The sequence below is a fragment of the Callospermophilus lateralis genome, chromosome 17 (assembly GCF_048772815.1).
Source record: "Callospermophilus lateralis isolate mCalLat2 chromosome 17, mCalLat2.hap1, whole genome shotgun sequence".
Classification (NCBI taxonomy): Eukaryota; Metazoa; Chordata; class Mammalia; order Rodentia; family Sciuridae; genus Callospermophilus; species Callospermophilus lateralis.
Window position 1 is genome coordinate 37,259,799 of NC_135321.1, and position 21,136 is coordinate 37,280,934.

The 21,136-nt window shown below is 35.7% G+C and overlaps 1 non-coding gene across 1 annotated transcript; it reads right to left on the reverse strand.

The window, feature by feature from the left end:
* Positions 1-9,472: 9,472 nt before the first annotated feature.
* Positions 9,473-9,579, reverse strand: LOC143383037 (U6 spliceosomal RNA). The gene has a single exon (XR_013089087.1). It is a non-coding gene; the product is annotated as a U6 spliceosomal RNA (small nuclear RNA).
* Positions 9,580-21,136: the final 11,557 nt, after the last annotated feature.

The following is a 21,136-nucleotide window of genomic DNA, read 5'->3' on the forward strand; positions in this document are numbered from 1 at the left end:
TATTTTTTATTTTTATTTATTTATTTTTTTGGTGGTACCCAGAATCTCATGCAAAGGCAAACTAGGGAAACTCCCTGCTAGGATGTTTTTAAATCTGAGAATCAAAATCTTAAACTGAGGAAAGAGAAAGCATTGGACTTCCATTATTTTCTCTATTTGTCAATCACTTTTTTGGTTTTGTTTTGTTTTTCTGTTTTGTAATGCTGGGGATTCAATCCAGGACCTTGTGCATACAAGGCAAGCACTCTACCAACTGAGTTATATCCTCAGCCCCTGTTAATCACTTTTTTAGAGCAGAACCTTATATTCATATTTTTGTAAAATGGTAAATGTTACTCCATATCTTTTACTTTCTTTTTTGAGGAGATTCCAGGGATTGAACTCAGGGACACTCTACCACTGAGCCACACTCAGTCCTATTTTGTATTTTATTTAGAGACAGGGTCTCAACTGAGTTGCTTAGCAACTTGCTTTTTGCTGAGACTGGCTTTGAACTCGTGATCCTCCTGTCTCAGCCTCTCGAGTTGCTGGGCTTACAGGCGTGTACCACTGCACCGGGCTTCTCCATATCTTTTATTAGGTTTTTATTGGGAAGATTGGCTAACCATACTCTGACTTGGTAACCTTCCGGATTTAGCGTCAATTGGTTTTCCAAATAGTTCCATAGTATGTTAAGGCATAGAATTTGAACAGCAGAAAATGAAATATTCTGACAGAGAAAAGCCAGATATCTATCATTCAAGCTGACAAAACCTGAAGGAGATAAAAGGCAAAAGATGGAAAAGTGAGGATTTAGGTCCAAAGGCAGAAATGAGCTTAATCCATGGTGAGAAAGAACAGTGGAATCAAGCTAATTACAGGATTCAAGATGTTTATCTACACAAGCAGCATGAGAATTTAATTCCTCTTCCTGAGGAGCTAGAATAGGCCTGAGAAGAGTATCAGTCCCCATTGGCTGAACTATGGATCCAGGAATAGATAGAAATTGGGTTACATATTATGGTTATCCAAAGAACCGAAAGAACTGAAGAGTGGCTTAAACTCTGACCCAGAGATTTAGAGGTCCAACCATAAATTTTATCTAGGAAAATTTTTATGCATGGTATCAGAGAAAGGAGACCAAACCAAAGATCAAAAATCAAGATTACATTGAATTGGTGCAGGGAAATGGAGGCTGTTGGAAAGAACATACCTAAGGGATTATTTTGAACATGGCTAGTGTGCCTTTGAATGGGTCAGCCTGATTCAATGCATAGTGTTCAGCAGAACATACAGAAGATTTGAGGAGTTTAGGGTAAAAAATTCAAGAAAGTACCAGTGTCAGTCATGGGCCTTAAGAAATGATCACATTATAGACATTCATGGTTCACTGCTTAAAAAATTTAGCATTGACTAATATATGGATAGGGCATGATAAGAAATCTGTATTTGATCTTTGACTTCAGTTCCTAATACAGAACTCTTAAAACCCTTGGGATTTCCTAAATGGTAGTGATGACAGGCATGGTTTTTTGTTTGTTTGTTTGTTTGTTTGTTTGTGTCTGATACAAAGCTCCAAAGTCTACAGAAATCACTTGGGTGATAGGATCCTTTTTTGTTCTAATGAAGCAACTGTTGGTGGGACCTTACATAGCTTAAAGATGGGGCCTGATCCAAGAAAGACCAAGCTTGATCAGAAGCCAAGAACATTCAGTCCTACTCCACCCAACCTCCAGGGAAGGGAGAACAGCTAGAAATTGAGTTAATTAATGATTCATCATGCCTACATATTGAAACCTTCATAAAATGTCTAAATTATGAGGTTTGGAGATCTTTTGGTTTGGGTAATATATCTTTGCTCAGGGAGGGTGGCACACCCCGATTCTGTGGGATGAAAGCCCTACGGCTCAGGATGCTTCTGTACCTTACCCATTGAGTCATGTTCATCTTTTATAATAAACTGGTAAATGTAAGCATTTTTCTAAATTCTGTTAGGCTGTTCTAGAAAACAATTGAAACGGAAGAGGGAATTGTGGGAACCCTTTGGATTTATAGTCAGAAGGTCAGAATTCCGGTGGCCCAGAACTTGCAACTGTGTCTGTAGTGGAGGTAGTTTTGTGGGACTGAATCCTTAAGTGGTGGGATCTAATGTTAATTTCAGGTAATTAGTGGTAGAATTGAAGTAAATTGTAGAACACCCAGTTAGCGTCTAAAGAGTTGAAGCAATGGTCTTTGGTGTGAGAAAAAAAAACAAAAACAAAAACAAAAAAACGTACTCATTCAATGTCAGAAGTTTTCTGTGGATAGAAATAGATAATTATAACAAACTTTTTTTTTTTTTTTTTTTTTTACTACAGAGAACCAGCCCAAAAGTTGAAAGCCACAAACAGATCTCTCAAGTCACCATTACTGTGGGAGCCAGAGGGCATGAGATTATAATGTCACTTAAGAACTTACATATCACTAATATATGACATTTTAAAGTCAGATATTATGACTAGCTCTTTTCCTTGCTACTTTCATTCAACAAACAGTAGAGAATCCATACAATGTACAACACAAACTGCTAGGTATTTTTGTGATGATGCAGAAATGAATAATAAAAAGTTGCAGGGGGTTTCCTCTCTCAAAGAGCTAGAGATTTGCAGACAGATGACACAGTTTATTTTGCTAGTCAAGACTCTCCTTAATCCACCTCTTTATGTACCTACTTTATCTTTCAGCCCTGACCAATCCTTTGTAAAGGTTACTGCAGATTACCATCTCTTTTTGTTCCTCTTTTTGTTAGTACTGAATCCAAGTCTTTGTCGTATAGCATTGGGAAAATGGAATTGAGAGGAGACCCAAATGGAGATTATAGGAAAGTTAAGATTCAAAGGCTAACCAATGGCATTAGTACTTTTTCAAGACCTTATTAGCAAAGTTTGGACCAACAGCATTGACCCAAGAGTTATATAAACTCCTAGAATAAGACACTCAAGCAGCAACCCTTAGTGGGTCCCCTCTGTATCTATTCTACAGTTGCTACTGGAGAGGATCCTGGCTCAGCTCCACTGGACCATGAAAAAGGATCACATCTCAATTTCATAGACCTTGAGGTCTGTGGGGCCTGACTTTGCTTGTTGAAGTTCCACAAGAATTAACAGATCTTCTTGACGTCCAGTTCTCTTATTTGTAAAATTAGGAAATGATGGTTATCTGACAAGGATGTAACTATGAAGGTTAAAAATGAAATGCCCAGGATCACTTTATGTAGATGCTCAATTTACTTCTCTTCTTTATACCCTCACTATTTCTCCTACTTCACACCACTGGTTTCCACACTCATTACTGAGAATATTTATTTCCAATTCAGTTAATTTTTATAATTGTTAACAGAAAAAGAACACTTTTAAATAAATGATAAAAAAAATGACACATCTGAATTTTTAGAAGAATTCTGGTGAATGTATTTGGAGCAAAATGGGTAATTTCAAAGACTAGAATCAGAACAAATAGCACAAGATAAACAATAAGAGCAAGTAACTATGATAATAAATGGGAGGCCTCAAATTGTCTTTTCAAAGTACATTTGAGTCCTATTAGTCATGCATTTTTATACATATACAACAAAAATCAAAATGAAAGTTTTGAATGATTTTATTAGCATTAATCTGTCTTTATAATTGATGGTTCCCCCTCCCCCTTTTTCAGACTCACCAGCTAAAAATTACAAAAGAAATAAAACATTATTCTTTGCTTCCAAGTTTGATAGATTTTCTGAGGGAAATCTCTATGGTTTATTTAAAACAACTCTTTCGGTGAAATTAAATGTTAATTACCAAATTATTATTTCATATTTCAGCCACGAATGAATGCATTTTTGCATGCAGATATATTAACTTTTGAAAGAGCAATAGCTCAATTGTTATATAGCATGGTAGTTTTCTTTCATATGTATGAACCAATAAAAATGAATGAGCTTTATTCAATAGTACATTTGTACATTTATCTTAATTGACTAAAGTATCCCCTTGATTCTTTTGCATATTCATCAAAATATTGTGACAGTTACATAGGGAAAGAAATGATCCCATTTCAAATACTGGTAAAAACAAATTTCCATGAACCAAGCTTTAGTAGATATGTCAAATAATTATCTCTTTTGAAAAATTATGTTTTCCTTTTAAATGCAAAGAAGATGCAATTAATAGACTACTGTGTTCTGCCTAAATGAACTAATAATAACAACTATAATAAGTATTTCTTTCTTTCTTTCTTTTTTTTTTTTTTGAGAGAGAGAGAGAGAGAGAGAGAGAGAGAGAGAGAGAGAGAGAGAGAGTTTTAAATATTTATTTCTTTTTTAGTTTTCAGCAGACACAACATCTTTCTTTGTATGTGGTGCTGAGGATTGAACCCGGGCTGCATGCATACCAGGCAAGCGCGCTACCGCTTGAGCCACATCCCCAGCCCTATAATAAGTATTTCAAGATAAAGTTGTAATGGAGGTTGCTTGACAATATGAGTATGTGTTTATTATGTTTAGGAGTAAAAACTTCAAGGGAAAGGTAAGTGAAATCAAGGGACATGAGACTAAGACCTTGCAACCCAAAGAGAAACATACGGAATAAAATGCTTTTGTCTTGGCATTTCATATCAATGGTTTTTTTCAGGGCCGGACAGACAGTCATCCCTGGGCCCAGCCTGCCTGGTAGCCATCACCACCGTTAACTCTTGTCCAGAGTATAACCAGGATGTGAAGAACTTAGGTCAGCGATTACTTTACCTCTCTCTCTTTCAGTTCAAATCAAGCCAGTTGTGAGTGAAAAGCTGTTTCTTGCAATTTCTTAAATTTAACTGGTTGTGTGCTTTCAAAAATGACAAAGCTTATTCTTCTTTTAGCTAAAATTGTTCGCTAAGAAAATACTCTCTCTCCAGCTGTGAAACTGATTGATGTTTTTAAAACCCCCAAGGAACTTCTGCTGGCTGCTAAGGTTACGGTTGCAAAGAAGAAAAAGATATGGTATGTGTTTTTATGGACCAAACTTTCATGATTTTTGCTTGACTGAACAGATGATTACACAAATGGTACTGGAAAAATAATTGCTGTAATTAATCAGCATTTTAAAATTGGTTCTACTAATGCTTAAATATTTTAAAATTTCAGTTAAATTATTTAAAAATATTGAGACATCTTTTGGCCACTGTATCATTCCAGTAAGAGGGGCTCCTGTGATGAATTTTCAAAATGCTATATTCATTTTTAGACGGTTGTTTAGAGCTGGAAAAATCATTAAGAACCTACTTAATGAGGATTAAATACACTGGAACATTTATGTGCATGCATTTTGAATGCTTGTGCAATATTAAGACAAAGGAGAAAAAAGAAAGCAGTAAGAAGATTGCTTCTTACTTCTCATTTTAAGGAGATGTCACTGTCAACCCAGCCAATCCAAGCCAATTTGGCATCTATAATTATGACATCTGAGGGACCTGAGCACTTTAAAGACCTCACCCCCCAAAATCTTTCTGCTAGATTTTATGATATAATAAAAGCAATTTTCAGGAAATTCTGCCACAATTAAATATTTATTAGCAGGCAAGCATACAAACAGTAAACAACCTATTTTTTTCTTTTTTTAACTTGGTAAAGTCTCCTTCCTTGGTCCATAAGGAATTATGATGGAAGTACTTTGCATGAAACTTTTATTGGAAGCAGATGCTACAATATTCTAACAACATGATTAGGTAAATGACGAGTCAGCTGGGGAACAGAATCCTCAAGCCTAAATAAACTATCAACTACATTAAGTATTTCAAGATAACATTATAATGGAGATATCTTTATGGCATTATCTCTACGCTTTTTAAGTCTTTGCGTAAAAATGATTTAGTGCAAGTGAAAAGTAAATAAAATACATTTGCAAGCTATGGAAAAAACAGAGCAGAGCCGAGTCCTAGAAGATGGATCTCCATTCCGAAGACTCTGTAAAGCCCATTCAGGCAACAGTGCAGATACTTGTGTAATATTATTAGTATTTCAGTTTAGGGTTACAGAATTAGCATATCAGGGATAACAAAAGTTTTAAGGATATCAGTTTCCTGATCACACACTTCCACATTTGCCCTTTGCCCAAATCACATTGACTGGTCTTTCTCATCACCCATTTTCACAGTCGCCCTGCACCTCCCAAAGTCTACAATGGTACATTGCCTTCAAGACATCACATCTCCTAGGTACTTAAAAAAGAGATGATCTAAAACATTGTTTATGGTAAGTGTCCTTTAACTATTAATCAAGGCAATTGGTCTGTTCTTTTCTTTATATTCTGTAGTACTTATTTACTGGTTTGGGTATCAGGTTAATGTTTAACTAACTCAGCCCAAGAACATGGATAGAGATGTTCTTCCTCTATTTTCTGCAAGATTTTATGTAAGATTGATATTGTTTCTTATGAAATCTTGGTTAGAATTTATCATCTGGGATGGAGTCATTTTGTGATAGCTGATTTACTTATGAATTCAATTCTTTAAACAGATGTAGGGCTGATCAGATTTTCTAGTTTATTATTGGAAATTTGTTTTTTAAGATTCTTAAGGTGCATTTCTACTAGTGAAATATACCAACAGTGAAGTTAGATAATTTATAGTAATAGAGTTCGTGATATGTTTGTATCTAATTTTAAGATTCCAGTTTATTATATCATTCTGTTTTCTGTGTCTGCTTTAAATCTTATTTGCCTTCTCTTTAAATGTCATCTAAATCTCATCTTTAACAAAATATCTTATTCATTTTACTTTCTCATTTTTTTTTGCCACACCCTCTCTCCTTTTTCATTTGTTGTTATCTAGATTTTAATTTTGGAACAATGGGGATATATAGTCTTTTCTCAAGTCCTCACTATTTTTTTTTTTTTTAAATAGCAAACTTCAATGATGTATTTAATTTGTTCTTATATGTCTTTTGTAGCATCTCAGATTTATTATTATTATTTTTTGCATCTCAGATTTATTAAATGTTATACTTTAAAGTGCTATTTAAAATATTCTCCAAAACTATTTTTAATGTGAGTCTTTTCTTTAAAAGGGCAAGGTTTTGAATTTCTGGGGCCTTTTAAAAAATCATCTTCTAGTATTTGAATGAGTTTGGGTGAATCTCCATCCATGTTCAAATTTTTTCTTTTAATATTTTCCAAGTATTTTTATCTTCATCTTGCTTCTAGAGATATTGTTGAAATGTGTAGCTCTGAATATTTTTCCTGATTGGCTCCTTCCTTTGAAGCATTTAGAAATTTCTGTTATCTCTGATTGATTCTTTAATTACCAGGTGTGTTCTTCCACTAACATTACATAGCAAGTGCTTGGTGCCTAAATCACATAGAAACCCAGACTATGGCATCTAAGGCATCAGCTTTTGCAAAATATTGGCACTTTATTATAGGCTGACTGGCAAGGAGAGAGGAGGCATGGTCAAAATTGTCTTCAGGGTCAGCTAGTTGGGAAGGAAGGTAATTGGCCTGGGGTAAGGGGAATGGAGAGCTGATTGCTTGTAATCTGGAGTTGGGATAAAATAGTCAGCACCTAGTAAGCCAGTGCAGGGAATCTTGGATAATTGTGATTCTTCCTGCACTGTTGACAGAATTCCTTGCTTCTGTTTAGCTCCACCAAACCCTGTTCTAGTTCCTTGAGGTCCACTTATCAGAGACTTTTGGTTTCACCAGGTTTCAAAGTCATTTTGGATCAGGTCTTTTTTTTTTTTCTTTGGAGGTGGGTACTGGGGATTGAACTCAAGGGCACTTGATCACTGAGCCATTTCCCCAGCCCTATTTTTTGTATTTTATTTAGACACAGGTCTCACTGAGTTACTTAACGCCTCACTTTTTGCTGAGGCTGGCTTTGAACTTTCTCAATCCTCCTGTCTCAGTCTCCCGAGTTGCTGGGATTACAGGCATGCACCACCACACCTGGCAGGTCTTAGGGTTTTACACCTGATTTTGAAAGACAACTTGAACAGATTTTAGAAACAAGGAAATTGGAGTTTTATGACTCTTTCACTAATACTTCCTCTTTTAACAATCTCTGAGTTCTTATAGAAAGAATGTTTTGCTGCGGTCTGAATGTTTGTGTCTTCTCAAAATTCTTATTTTGAAAACTAATCCTCAGTTGGACAGTATTTAGAGATGCTGAAGCTGCAAGGACAGAGGTCTCTTGAGTGGGACTAGTGCTCTTATGAGAGAGGCCCAAGGGAGATGTGTGCCCCTTTTCTACTATGTGAGGTTGCTTGGAGAAGGGACCATGCATGAGGATCAAGCCCCACCAGACACCAAATCTGCTGACATCTTGATCTTGGAATTCCAACTTCCAGAACCATGAGAAATAACTCTATGTGGTTTGTAAGCCAGTTTATAAGCCACCCAGTATGTTTGGTATAATGGTCTAAAAGGATAAAGATGTGTTCCATTTATTATTTTTAGTTCCTGGAAAGGATTCCTCAACATTCTTTAAATACTTTTTCCTCTTGTTTTCTATTATACTATTCTTCCTAAGGTTCTATTATCTCTACAGATTTTTATTTTGCTTTTGTTGTCTTAAATTTAATAATTACTTTGTCTTTTACTTCTCCCTTTTGGGTAGTTACTCAAGTGTTTCTTCCATTTTCTAATTCATCCCTCAGTTATACATTTCAATCCAACTCTTATCTAACTACCGTGACCCTTCTAGCAACTGTCTTATTTTTCAATTGTTTTTATTCCTGATTTTTCTTTTAAAGTGCTCCTACTCTAATTCACATTGAAAAGATCTTGTGTATCATTTGAGATGGCTTAGTTTGTTCTACTAGATTTATTTCAATTTTTGATTATGTTTGTTCTGATCCTTCTGTTTCAGAAAGACCATTTTATTATAAGTATATTCTTGTCTCTGCAAGTGGTTTTTCTCTTCAAATTTATTACTTCATTTTATGTGGACATTTCCTCCTAGACATATCAGATACCCTGTTGGAAGTGAGTCTGGGAGATGGGATCTCAAATCATAGAGCCCTGTGAGTTTCAAGAGAAGGATCTGACATGGTGTATGTTTGAAAAGGTTCAGATGACAGGAAATTACAAAATTACTTGTCATTTAGAAAAACTCTTCTTCCAGGTATGGTGGCCCACAACTGTGATCCCAGCAATTTAGGAGGCTGAGGCAGGAGAATTGCAAGTTCAAAGCCAGCCTCAGCAAAAGCAAGGGGCTAAGTAACTCAGTGAGACCCTGTCTCTAAATAAAATGCAAAATAGGGCTGGGACTGTGGTTCACTGGTCCAGTGCCCCTGAGTTCAATCCCCAGTACCAAAGAAGTAAGTAAGTAAGTAAATAATTAAATAAATAGTAAAGTAAATAAAAAGAACTATGGAAGTAGCTCAGTGGTTAAGCACCCCTGGGTTCAATCACTAGTACTCCCGCTTTCCCCCCAAAATTAGAAAAACTCTTCTCATTTAGATTTCAAATTTTACCTTTTATTTTTAAAATTTTCTTTAAATATGGAATGCTTCATGAATTTGTGTGTCATCCTTGCAGAGAGGCCATGATAATCTTCTCTGTATCATTCCCATTTTAGTACATGAGCTGCTGAAGTGAGCACAAATTTCATCTTTTGATAGATGCCAAATTGAGAAGGAAGTCTCTTTCTGTTATTCTATTAGCTATTAAAGGAGGTGCATTAAAATCTCATGGCATAATTGTAGATTTGTTAGTGTAACCATTTAGTTATGTCAGTTTTGTTGAATGTATTTTCAAATGTGTAATTGTGTGCACATAGATTTAGGATTTTTATGTCCATCGGATGGATTGTCTCTTTCATTATCAAACATATCTCCGTGACTGTGGTGATGCTTCTCATCTCTTTACTTTCAAATATTATGCATCACAGTATTTATGATGCATGTATTCTAATTACCATATCATTTAAAAACTGAGCCTGATATCTTATTATTTTCTTGAAATATCCATTTGACTTAAGTTTAATTATTGATATATTTGGGATAATAGCAACAGTCTTTCAATTTACTTTACATGTGACTGATGTCTTTACATTCATTATTCTATTCATTCTTGTCTTTTTTTGAATTAATAAGATATTTGAAATTATTTTATATTCCTATATTTAATTGGAAAATGTATACTTTTTTCTAGTTTTTTTTTTAGTGGTTAATTTAAAGATCATTACTTTAGAAAAAAGATGTGTGATTTAAAGCATTTAATAAAATTAGGAGTTTTGTCAATTCCCTGATGATGCCAGATTCTAGAACACTTAAACCCCTAATCCGCCTCTCATCATTTAACAACTATTGTCATGCACGTTGGTTCTGCATATATTTTAAATCTCACAACACATTAGTTTTATTATTTTGTATAGTTAACATAAATATCCTTCTATTTAAATCTCATTCACCTTCACTGCTTCTTATCTTTCTAAATAGCTATTTGGGATTGTCTTCATTTTGCTAGAAGAACCTTAGGAATTTCATTTGTGGCTTCACCCCTGAATTTTCTTATATGTTCTGGCTGAAGGTGTATACCTTTTTTTTTTTTTTTTTAAATCTTTTTAAAGAACCAATTTTGGTTTCATTGATTTGTCTATTGATTTCCTGAGTTGTCACTGATTTCTGCTGTAGTTGTTATTTTATTAGGGCTGACTTTTGTTTTAAAGTGCTTGTCTCAGCTTCAATTGCTTTCCTTTTTCTAATTTCTTAAGGTAAAAGCTTACTTATTTTAGATATATTCCATTTCTAGTTTATGCATTAAATAACATAAATTTCTACATATTCATTGATTTTTTCTGTATTCCACCAAATTTGATGTTATATTTAAAAATTTCTCAAGACCTCTTTGACACATGTATAATTTAGAAATGTTATTTAATCTCCAGTTTGTTTTCTAGCTATTTCTCTGTTGTTCATTTGTAGTTTAGTTCCCTTATAGTCTAAAAACATACTTGCAGCCTGGTATGGTAGTGTATGCCTATAATACCAGTGGGTTCAGAGGCTGAGTCAGGAGGATCACAGGTTCAAAGCCAGCTTCAGCAATTTATTGAGGTTCTGAGAAATTTACCAAGACCCTGTCTCAAAATAAATTTTTTTTTAAATATTTTATTTACATTTTAGTTTTCAACAGACACAACATCTTTGTTTGTATGTGGTGCTGAGGATCGAACCCGGGCTGCACCCATGCCATAGGGGAACACGCTACCACTTGAGCCACATCCCCAGTCCCTCAAAATAAAAATTAAAAGGGTTTGGGATGTGGCTCAGTGATTAAGTGCCCCTGGATTCAAACCCTGGCACCAAAAACTAATAAACAAACAAACAAACAAACAAATAAAAACATACTTTCTATGATTTCTTTTCTTTTCTTTTTTTTTTTTTTAAAGAGAGAGTGTGAGGAGAGAGAGAGAGAGAGAGAGAGGGAGAGAGAGAGAGAGAGAGAGAGAGAGAGAATTTTTTTAATATTTATTTTTTAGTTTTTGGCAGACACAACATCTTTGTTTGTATGTGGTGCTGAGGATCAAACCCAGGCCGCACGCATGCCAGGCGAGCGCGCTACCGCTTGAGCCACATCTCCAGCCCTCTTTTTTTTTTTTTTTTTAATATTTATTTTTTAGTGTACACAATATCTTTGTTTGTATGTGGTGCTGAGGATTGAACCCGGGCCGCACGCATGCCAGGAGAGCGTGCTACCGCTTAAGCCACATCCCCAGCCCCTATGATTTCTATTCTATTAAATTTGTGAAGATGTGTTTTATGGCACAGAATGTTGTCTTTGTTAATATTCCATATTAACTTGAGAAGAATATAGATTCTTTTGTTGTTGGATGGAGTTTTCTATAAATGTCAATTAGATCAAGTTGATGTTATTCAGTTCAATTCCCTCTTAACTTATTTTTTCATTGTTGGAATTACTGATAGAGGGATGTTGAAGTTTTCACTTTAAAAGTGGCTTTGTAAATTTCTCTTTGTCATTCTATCTGCTTTTGCATTAGGTATTTTGACACTGTCTAGTGCTTGCACATTGTGAGAAACTGATGTGACTCCATTTTTTGAGAAACCAGCTTCTATCTCAAGGCCTGTCCAGAGGGAGGGGGCGTGACCTTTGTCCATGGAAAAACCCACAGAGCACTCCTAGGCACATATCCACCCTGCTGAGTTGTTTAAGAAGAGAGATCTGTGGTGCCAGGTGTCCCTGACTCAGTTACGCTAGGTGAGGACCCATAGCAGCCCCCTAGCAACTACAAATCAGCGTGAGACAGGAAAAATATCTGAAATGCCAGGTGACCCTCCCAATAGTTTCGGTGATTGATACCATGATTAGGCAACCCTGCAGTTTAGTGTATATAGTCTTGCAACCGCTTGCAGCCTAAACCAATCAGTTCAAATGTGTCCACCACTTGAACTAACCAATCACCCTTACCCAACTTGTTCCCACCAGTGAATGTGCTAATCAATGTTAAGAGTTGTTTGATTTTCCCGAAGTATGAAATGATTTGCTGTTTGATGTTGTAATGCATAGAGTATCCCGCCAAAAACCTATAAATCCTCACTGAACTAAGGGTTAGGACTCACTCCTCAGAACCGCTGCATCAGAAACGGTTGTGAGTCCAGGCTCGAGCTATCAATAAAGACTCTTGTGTGATTGCATTGGATTCGGATCCTAGAGGTCTATTGGGGACCCACGAATCTGGCATTACAATTCAAGATTTATTTAAGTGAGAAGAAAAGAGATAACTCCTTCAATATATGAGGGGAGCTAATAGCAGGTTTTCCTTGTTAAATGTACTAGTCTATGGGCTTATAGCTTCTAGATAGGGGCACTGATCAAAATGAATGCTCAATAGGTATTGGGAAAATGTTTTGGCCATAAACAAAACAAAACAAAACAAAACAAAACAAAACAAAACAAACAAACAAAAAAAAAAAAAATATATATATATATATATATATATATATATATATATATATATATATTTTAATATTTTTTACTTGTAGTTGCACACAATACCTTTATTTCACTTATTTATTTTTATGTGGTGCTGAGGATTGAACCCAGGGTCTCACATGTGCAAGGCGAGTGCTCTACCGCTGAGCCACAACCCCAGCCCCTAAAATCTATATTAAACAGTATTTAAAAAGTACCATAGATAGGGGCTGGGGTTGTGGCTCAGTGGTAGAGCATTTGCCTAGCATGTATGAGGCACTGGGTTTGGTTCTCAGAACCACATATAAATGAATGAATAAAATAAAGGGCTATTTGTTATGCTCGAATTTGGGACCCCCAAAAGATCACCAGAGACCAAGATCGATGTAAGCAACAAAGAGGCAGTTATTGCGAGCTAGCTCGGTCCTCTGCACACACACAGCAACTGGTGACACCGAGAGGCCCCGAGCCCAGGGTTTGCAGAAGTTTTATAAACCTTTTGGGGAAGGCAGAGACTTCATATACATCATAGCATCTCTTAGCAAATCATCACACACCGCGGGAAAATCATAAAACAACTCTAAAACATGATTAGCACATTCACTGGCAGGAACAAGTTGGGTAAGGGTGATTGGTTAATACAAGAGGGGGATTCGTTTGAACTGATTGGTTTAAGCCATGAGGGGAGTACATGCTGCACTACATGGTTTCCCAACATGTTATCAACCACCATAATCAGTGCTGATTGGTGGTTGCTAGGGGGTTGCTAGGGATCCTCACCTAGCCTGGCTGAGGCAGGGACACCTGGCTCCACAGATCTCTCCTGTTATTTGTAGATAAACAACTCAGCAGGGTAGGTATGTGCCTAGGAGTGCTCTGTGGGTTTTTTCAATGACAAGGGTCATGCCCCCTTCCTTGGACAGGCTTTGCTCTGAGGTAGAGGCTGGTTTCTCACTAGTGCTCTTGTTGTTTTCTTCCTTTTTGTGCCCCAATATCAATTCAATAAAGAAGACAATATTTTGAGAAAAATAAAAAAAGAAGTTTTATTGCTTTGCTAGCAAAAGAGAAACAAGGGGACTCCTAACCCAGAGGCTGTGATCTCTACCCATCAAGGTGAAAAGAGGGTTTTTGAAGAAGTACATTCCAGATGTGTCCTGACTCGGGTGGGGATGGGGTGGTGGGGTGGTGATGTAATTCACTAGTTAATCTGGGAGAGAGTCGTGTCTTAGATCGTCAGGTCCATCCTAAATCTGAATTACTTTATTCCTCTGGTGGGTGTGTGCTCAAGAACAGATAACCTGGTCTAGGATAGGAAAGAAGGGTAGGTAATCCTGCTTCCCCCAAGGTTAGGGAGGGTATAGGAAGAAGAGGGAAAAAAATACCCATTCAAGGGGCTGGGGATGTGGCTCAAGCGGTAGCGCTCTCTCCTGGCATGCATGTGACCCGGGTTCAATCCTCAGCGCTGCATACAAACAAAGATGTTGTGTCCGCCGAGAACTGAAAAATAAATATTAAAAAAAAATATCCATTTAATAATAAGACTCAGTGGTTAGGAGGAATTATCCTTATCTCCCAGAGTTTTAGGATCTGGTCACAAAAATCTTCTTCCCATCAACATTATCTTGGGCCTGCTTTTCTGCAGCAGTTAACAGGTAGTTTGCTGAGGAATGTGATATATCCTGTCCACTTAGGCCAGGCAGAGCTGCAGGTGAACTGCTTTTTGGAAAAGTGGGCTCTTGAGCGCAGTGGGCCTATTTTATAGAATTATTCTCTTAACCTCATCTTTCCATCATTCTCATCTCTTACACATTTTTACAGTTTCTGTTTATCACAAAACCTCTTCATTTTGCCTCCACAGTGGTATGCTGAAGAGTGCTTTTACTGGATAAGGAATTCCAAGTTGACAACTTTTCTTTTTAGTTTTTAACTGTGTCAATCTATTGTGTTCCCTTTTGAATCTCATCTTTCCTCCATTGAAAGTAATGTGTTCTCCTAATCCCCTATTGCTTTTGGAATTTTTTCTTGGTTTTTAACCGTCCAACAGTTTTACTGTGATATACTTAGGATAGATTATCTTTTTAGTTATCCTTCTATGGGTTTGTAGAGATTTTTTTTTAAAACTTTATTTTGCCTTTCCTTATCCTTTTTTTTTTTTAGAGAGAGAGAGAGAGAGAGAATTTCAATATTTATTTTTCAGTTTTCAGCGGACACAACTTCTTTGTTTGTATGTGGTGCTGAGGATCCAACCCAGGCCGCACGCATGCCAGGCGAGCACGCTACCGCTTGAGCCACATCCCCAGCCCATGTAGAGATTTTTAAAGATACTCAATGATGGCTTTTTAAAATATTGTTTTTGATACATTCTCCTTTCTATCTTGAGTTCCTATTGCATGTTTCATAGGCGTCTCTTGGTGTGTTTGGGTTTCCATTGCTCTGGGCCTCATTTTAGTAATCCTATCTTCCACAATTGGTAATCTGCTTTTAAACCTATTAGTTACATTTCTGGTTTCAGTTATTATACTGTAAGTTCTGTAATTTCAGTTGTGTATTTTCTTTCCCTTGTATATTCCAACTTTCTACTGAAACCTTTAATATTTTAATGTACCTTTTACAGTTTTTACCCTATTTTCTTGGATACATTAATTACAATTATTTAAAAGTCTTTGCCTATTTACTTCAATATCTGGATTTTTTGGGGGCTGGGGGGTACTGTGGTACTGGAGATTGAACTCGGGCACTCAACCACTGAGCCACATCCCAGCCCTATTTTTGTATTTTATTTAGAGACAGGGTCTCAGTGAGCTGCTTAGTGTCTTGCCTTTGCTGAGACTGGCTTTGAACTCCCCATCCTCCGTGCCTCAGCCTCCCAAGCTGTTGGAATTACAGGTGTGAGCCACCGTGCCTGGCTACACTAGCTTATTTTATAGTCATGTTATTAGTTTCTAGATGTACTAACATTATTATCTAAATATTTAAATCTCACTACCTAGCAATGAAATCACTTTGAAAATACAGTATATATACAGTTAAAAATCAAATAAATGCTAATCACAATAGATAATATAACAATTCTTATTTTTAGTCCACGTTTACTTCTTAAGCCATGTTCTGGAAGTTGCATCTACCCAATCCCTATAAATAGTGAACTCATATGTGTTTTATAAAACTCTTCTTCCAAGATTTTGATTTATGTTACATTTTGAGAATCACTATTCTGAGTCTCATATTTCTTTTCAAAAATGTTCACTCAAATGTAAATGCAAAAAACTGTTATTAACATCATTGTCATAATTAATTTAAAATGATTAATGAACTTGATTTCAGTTTTCCTGGTTTAATTATTTGCTAACGACGTCAGTTTAATTAATTATTCATGTCAACAAATATATGATTCCTCTTTTCATAGATTTTCATAATCCCATCAGAAAAGCAGATCTTTTATCAATGTATGGCACAGATCACCTGTCACCATTTTTATTACAGTGATTTGCTAATTTGATACTCTTTAAATAGTGCTCTATTCAGTCCTGCTTTCGTTCAGCATTTCATTTGGAAGTTTTTCTAGTCTAAATATTTTCAAAGGACTTATTTCTAATAAATTTCACCTAATGCATACACAAACATCATTTCCACTGGTGAAAAGGGATAACTTCACTAATGCAGATTTATATGTGTTTGTCATAGGATATCGAAAGGAGAATGTGGAGTTAAGATATATTTTTTGCATTCTCCTTGGGGAATATATTCCTTAGAAATTAGACCTTTTTTTAAAAAAAATATTTTATTTTATTTTTTACATTTCTAGAACAAAAAAAAGTTTAATTAAGTTTCCCAAGACAACTGAAGTGAATAGTTCATTGCTTCCAGGTCCTTAAACTTATTCTTGGTGATTCTATTGAGGTTTTTGGCAAAGTAATCCAAACATTTACCATCCCTGGGGTATCTGAGAAAATGCATTATGTGCTTGTTTACTTAAAGTCATTATAACATGTTTGTTTTGTTCACCTTTGTACAAACTGCACCATAGTACATACCTGGTAAACATCTCTTGAATCTCTGAATTTGGGGGTAAGAATTTTATAGGTAATTTCATTGTCGTCATCTCTATGTACAGCATAAAAGCAAGTTGTATTTTCTTGTTGAATTTCATGTATGTAGCAAATATTATCTTTTTTTTTAAACTTTAATTTTTTTTTTTTTTTTTTTTTTAGTTGTTGATAGTCCTTTATTTATTTCACGTGGTGCTGAGAATCGAACCCAGTGCCTCACACATGCCAGGCAAGTGCGCTACACTGAGCCCCAGCCCCAGCCTGCAAATATTATCTTAACCTGAACATTTGTATGCAAAATAAACTACTGATTTTTTTTCCTGTCTTCTTTGTAACTGCCATAATTTTCAAAGTGCCTGCTTGACCAAGTTAGTGGGACATTTTTTATCTTCTCACAGCACCATTTTTACTAGGTCAGAAACCAAAGCATGAACTCGACAAAGCACTGGAAACTGAAATGCAGAGTTGGAGAAGAGAAGTTTTAAAGGCATAAATGATTGCCAACATATGAATAAAACTCATCTCCCTGAAAAGTTCATTGATGTATAACCTCATATATCTGGGGGAGACATCTGGCTTCAAGATGGCAGGCTAAGCACATGAAGAAACTGAGAACAGATGAAATGTAGACGTTAAAAAAAAATTCAATCCTGCATTTGTAATAAAGTTTAAAGCAAATAACTACATTAGAAAGAAACTGTAAAACTTCCATATACACAGAAAAGTAAAGAGAGCAAAGAACATGTAATCAGGCAAATAATAGACACAATTTTTTTTTAAAGAAAAAGACAGTATCATAAATATGAAACATCAAATAAGATGGCAGCAATAAGTTCAAATAAATTAACAATAACAATAAATTGGATTTAAGTATCTTAGCTCTTTATATTTAATAAGCTATCTACATTTGATTTTCTAGACACATGCCTAAAGCAAAGTGAAATAGGATTATGTAAAATGAAGAAGTAGGAAAAAGTCTAGCGAATGCTACCAAAAAGAAAATGGTTAGACTCTATTCATAGTCAGAATTTGAGGCACAAAGCATTAAAAGGATTGAAGAGTGTTATTTCCTTTTGACAAAATGAATACTTCTCAAAACAATGTAATAGTCAGGAGCTCACAAAATACCTAAACTGGTTGAGCTTGATAAGAATCGAACCCAGTCCCTATCATGCACCTCCAAGCTGTTCCAGCCTGCACAACATAATAAGAGCTACAAATAAACCTTTGTGGTGGTAAGTCAACCACGCCCCTCAAAAAATGCAACAAACAGAAAACCCAAAATAACCCCCCTCCAAAAAAACCCCTCTAAAATAACAAATCTAGTTTTACTGAGCAATTTTAAAATATCTCAGATTGGTTGGGGTTATGGCTCAGAGGTAGAGCACTTGTGTAGCACATGTGAGATACTAAGTTCAATCCTCAGCACCATAAATAAATAAATGAATTAAATAAAGATACTGCGTCCATCTACAACTAAAAAATTTTTTAAATGATCTCTGATTAATCGACATGAGGAAAGTAAAACTAGAAGTCTTAGATCCAAATAAGCCTGATAAAACTTGCACATTCTGTAGAATTACTTGCACACATACTATTTTAAACACTCAAGAATTTAAAAAAGAATTTTAAGTGTGTACTAGCATCATAATAAACTTCAGAAGCTTCCAAAACATGAGAGAGAATATGCAATATGCAATGTTTGTCCTGAAAAAAATGCAGTAAATATAAAAGTAGGTTTAAAAAATGTGCCAAACTGGGTGCATTGGTGCACGCCTGTAATCCCAGCAGCTCAGGAGGCTGAGACAGGAGGATCTAGAGTTCAAACCAGCCTCAGAAATGACAAGGCGCTAAGCAACTCAGTGAGTCTCTGTCTCTAAATATCATACAAAATAGGACTGAGGATGTGGCTTAGTGCTTGAGTGCTCCTGAGTTCAATCCCTGGGACCCCCTGCCCCCTGCAAAAAGAAAAATGAATGTTAAACATCTTGCCAAATAACAGTGCTGTCCAATGAATTTGAAAATAATAAGTTATGAATCAAAGATGACATCTAAGTGGTAACTGTTCATCTTTAGAAGTTAATGACAGCTAAGCACTGATACATCAACACGTGGGATATTGCAGCTCAAACAAAAATGCAGAACTGAAATATATTGATTAGAGAACAAAAAGATAAACTATGTAAACTCTTTTTTCCCCCCATCTGATTAGTAGGAGAATGGTTGTGATATAGTTTTGCTCCCAAGCTAACACTGACACCAAGAGATATTTATAGATGAAAACAAGCCCTTTTGATAAGTATAGAGCTTAGGCAGGTTCTAATAGAGTGAGCACCATTCAGGCCATAGAGAGAGATTGAAGGAATGAGAGGTTAAATGGATTGGGGGAATATATTAAGCTCTGGAAGAGTTCTAAACTCCAAAATGAATGGATCAATCCAACAATTAATTCATACAACATGTCCCTTTCTTTAAATTTTGCACAGAAAGCATGAATAAAAACAGGCGTTGAAAGGAGAGGAAAATTACTTAGTCCTGTGCACTGATGTGGTGATGGCCTTCTAAAGCCCTGACTGAGCTGAATTCAAAGGTGAACTAGATGACCCAAAAACCCAGCTACGCTGTCCCAGTTCTAAGCGTGGCTACCCAGAAATGCAGGCATGGAGAGTTTGGGTATTGAAAACATAACTGGAGAAACCAATCTAATTAAAAAATAAGGAATAACACCAACTCGACTTGACTCTAAGATTAATCTGAATAATCAGCCCTTCATCTTTACTCTCATAGGACTTGTATTATCTGAGGGAAAACACACAAAAAACCTTCCACTTTAATTATCCTTTGTTCTTGTATACATAATATCCAAAGTAAAATAAAAATTTATGAGACATGAAAAGGTACAAATTTTCTTTTAATTCTTCAGATACGGTGTCCCATTGTTCTTTGTGCATATTTAAAACATCCCTTTTAAATCTTCATCTAGTGAATCTAATGTCAAGACATCCGCAGGTAGATTCTATCAATTGCATATTTTCCCCCTTAGTATGGACAATATATCTTTTTATTTTTCTGTGTTACTCATAAATCTTTTGAAAACCAGACATTTGAAATAAGTTTGCTATTGTTATTGTTTTGGTTTTTGCTGTTAGCTTGTTAAATTCTTTTAAATCTGGATTTTTCTTAATGTGTGGCCATTGAAGTCTGCTCAGTTAGGTTAATGGTTAGAGAAAGATTAACAGAGAGATACCTTTAAAAGTCAAAGGAAGTGATTTTTTTTTTTCAAATTTTGCCCAAAGTGACTATGTGATTTAGGGGTTTTTATTTATTTATTTATTTTTATTTATATGCAATGCTGAGAATTGAACCCAGTGCCTCACACTTGCTAGGCAAGTGCTCTACCACTGAGCTCCATCTCCAGCCCTAGTACATTATTTTAATGATCAGGTAGATGCTGTACAAGTCCACCTAACTTTCACTTCCTATTTATGCAAACCTTCAATTTCAAACAGAAGCAAGAACTTTTGGCCAATTCTGGTTTTTTTCATGGCCATGCTAACAGACCCACAGGGCACATAACCTTCTGGATTTTAGGAATATGTCAGAGCTTTTTAGTCAATTGTGTACATCTTATTCCAGAGCTTTGTCTTCTAAAGATTTGGATTGGTTTGTTGTTTATACTAATTGTTACTGTCACTGGAGGCAACTAGAATACCAAGAAATTGTGGCTGAATGATTTTGACAAACATCTTTAGGAAAAAGACTGTTCACAGCTCTGTGTCAGGTCAAATAATGATAAATCATGTTGGTGGGATTGCTCAGGAAACTGTCAGATTGGTCAAATAAAGACAGTTATCTGGGAATTAGGCATCTGAAGAGACCTAGTGCTTTTCTTTCCCCTTAGTAGAGTGTAAGGCTGTTTCATAATCACCATGGAAGGCTGTCACCATGATTTTGGAGCAGTTGTTTTTCAACAGCATATGACTGATGCAAGGGTTATGGGATTAGGAAAGTCAAATAGTATAATGCTCACTGTTCTTATCAAATTTCAGCTAATTTTCTTGAATAAACCATCTCTCCATTGTTGAATGTCTTTGGTTAATTTCAAGAAGTGTAGAGTTGACTTTGACAATTTTTGCCAATGTTATCAATGCTTTTATGGAAGAGAGGATTGTTGGAGAT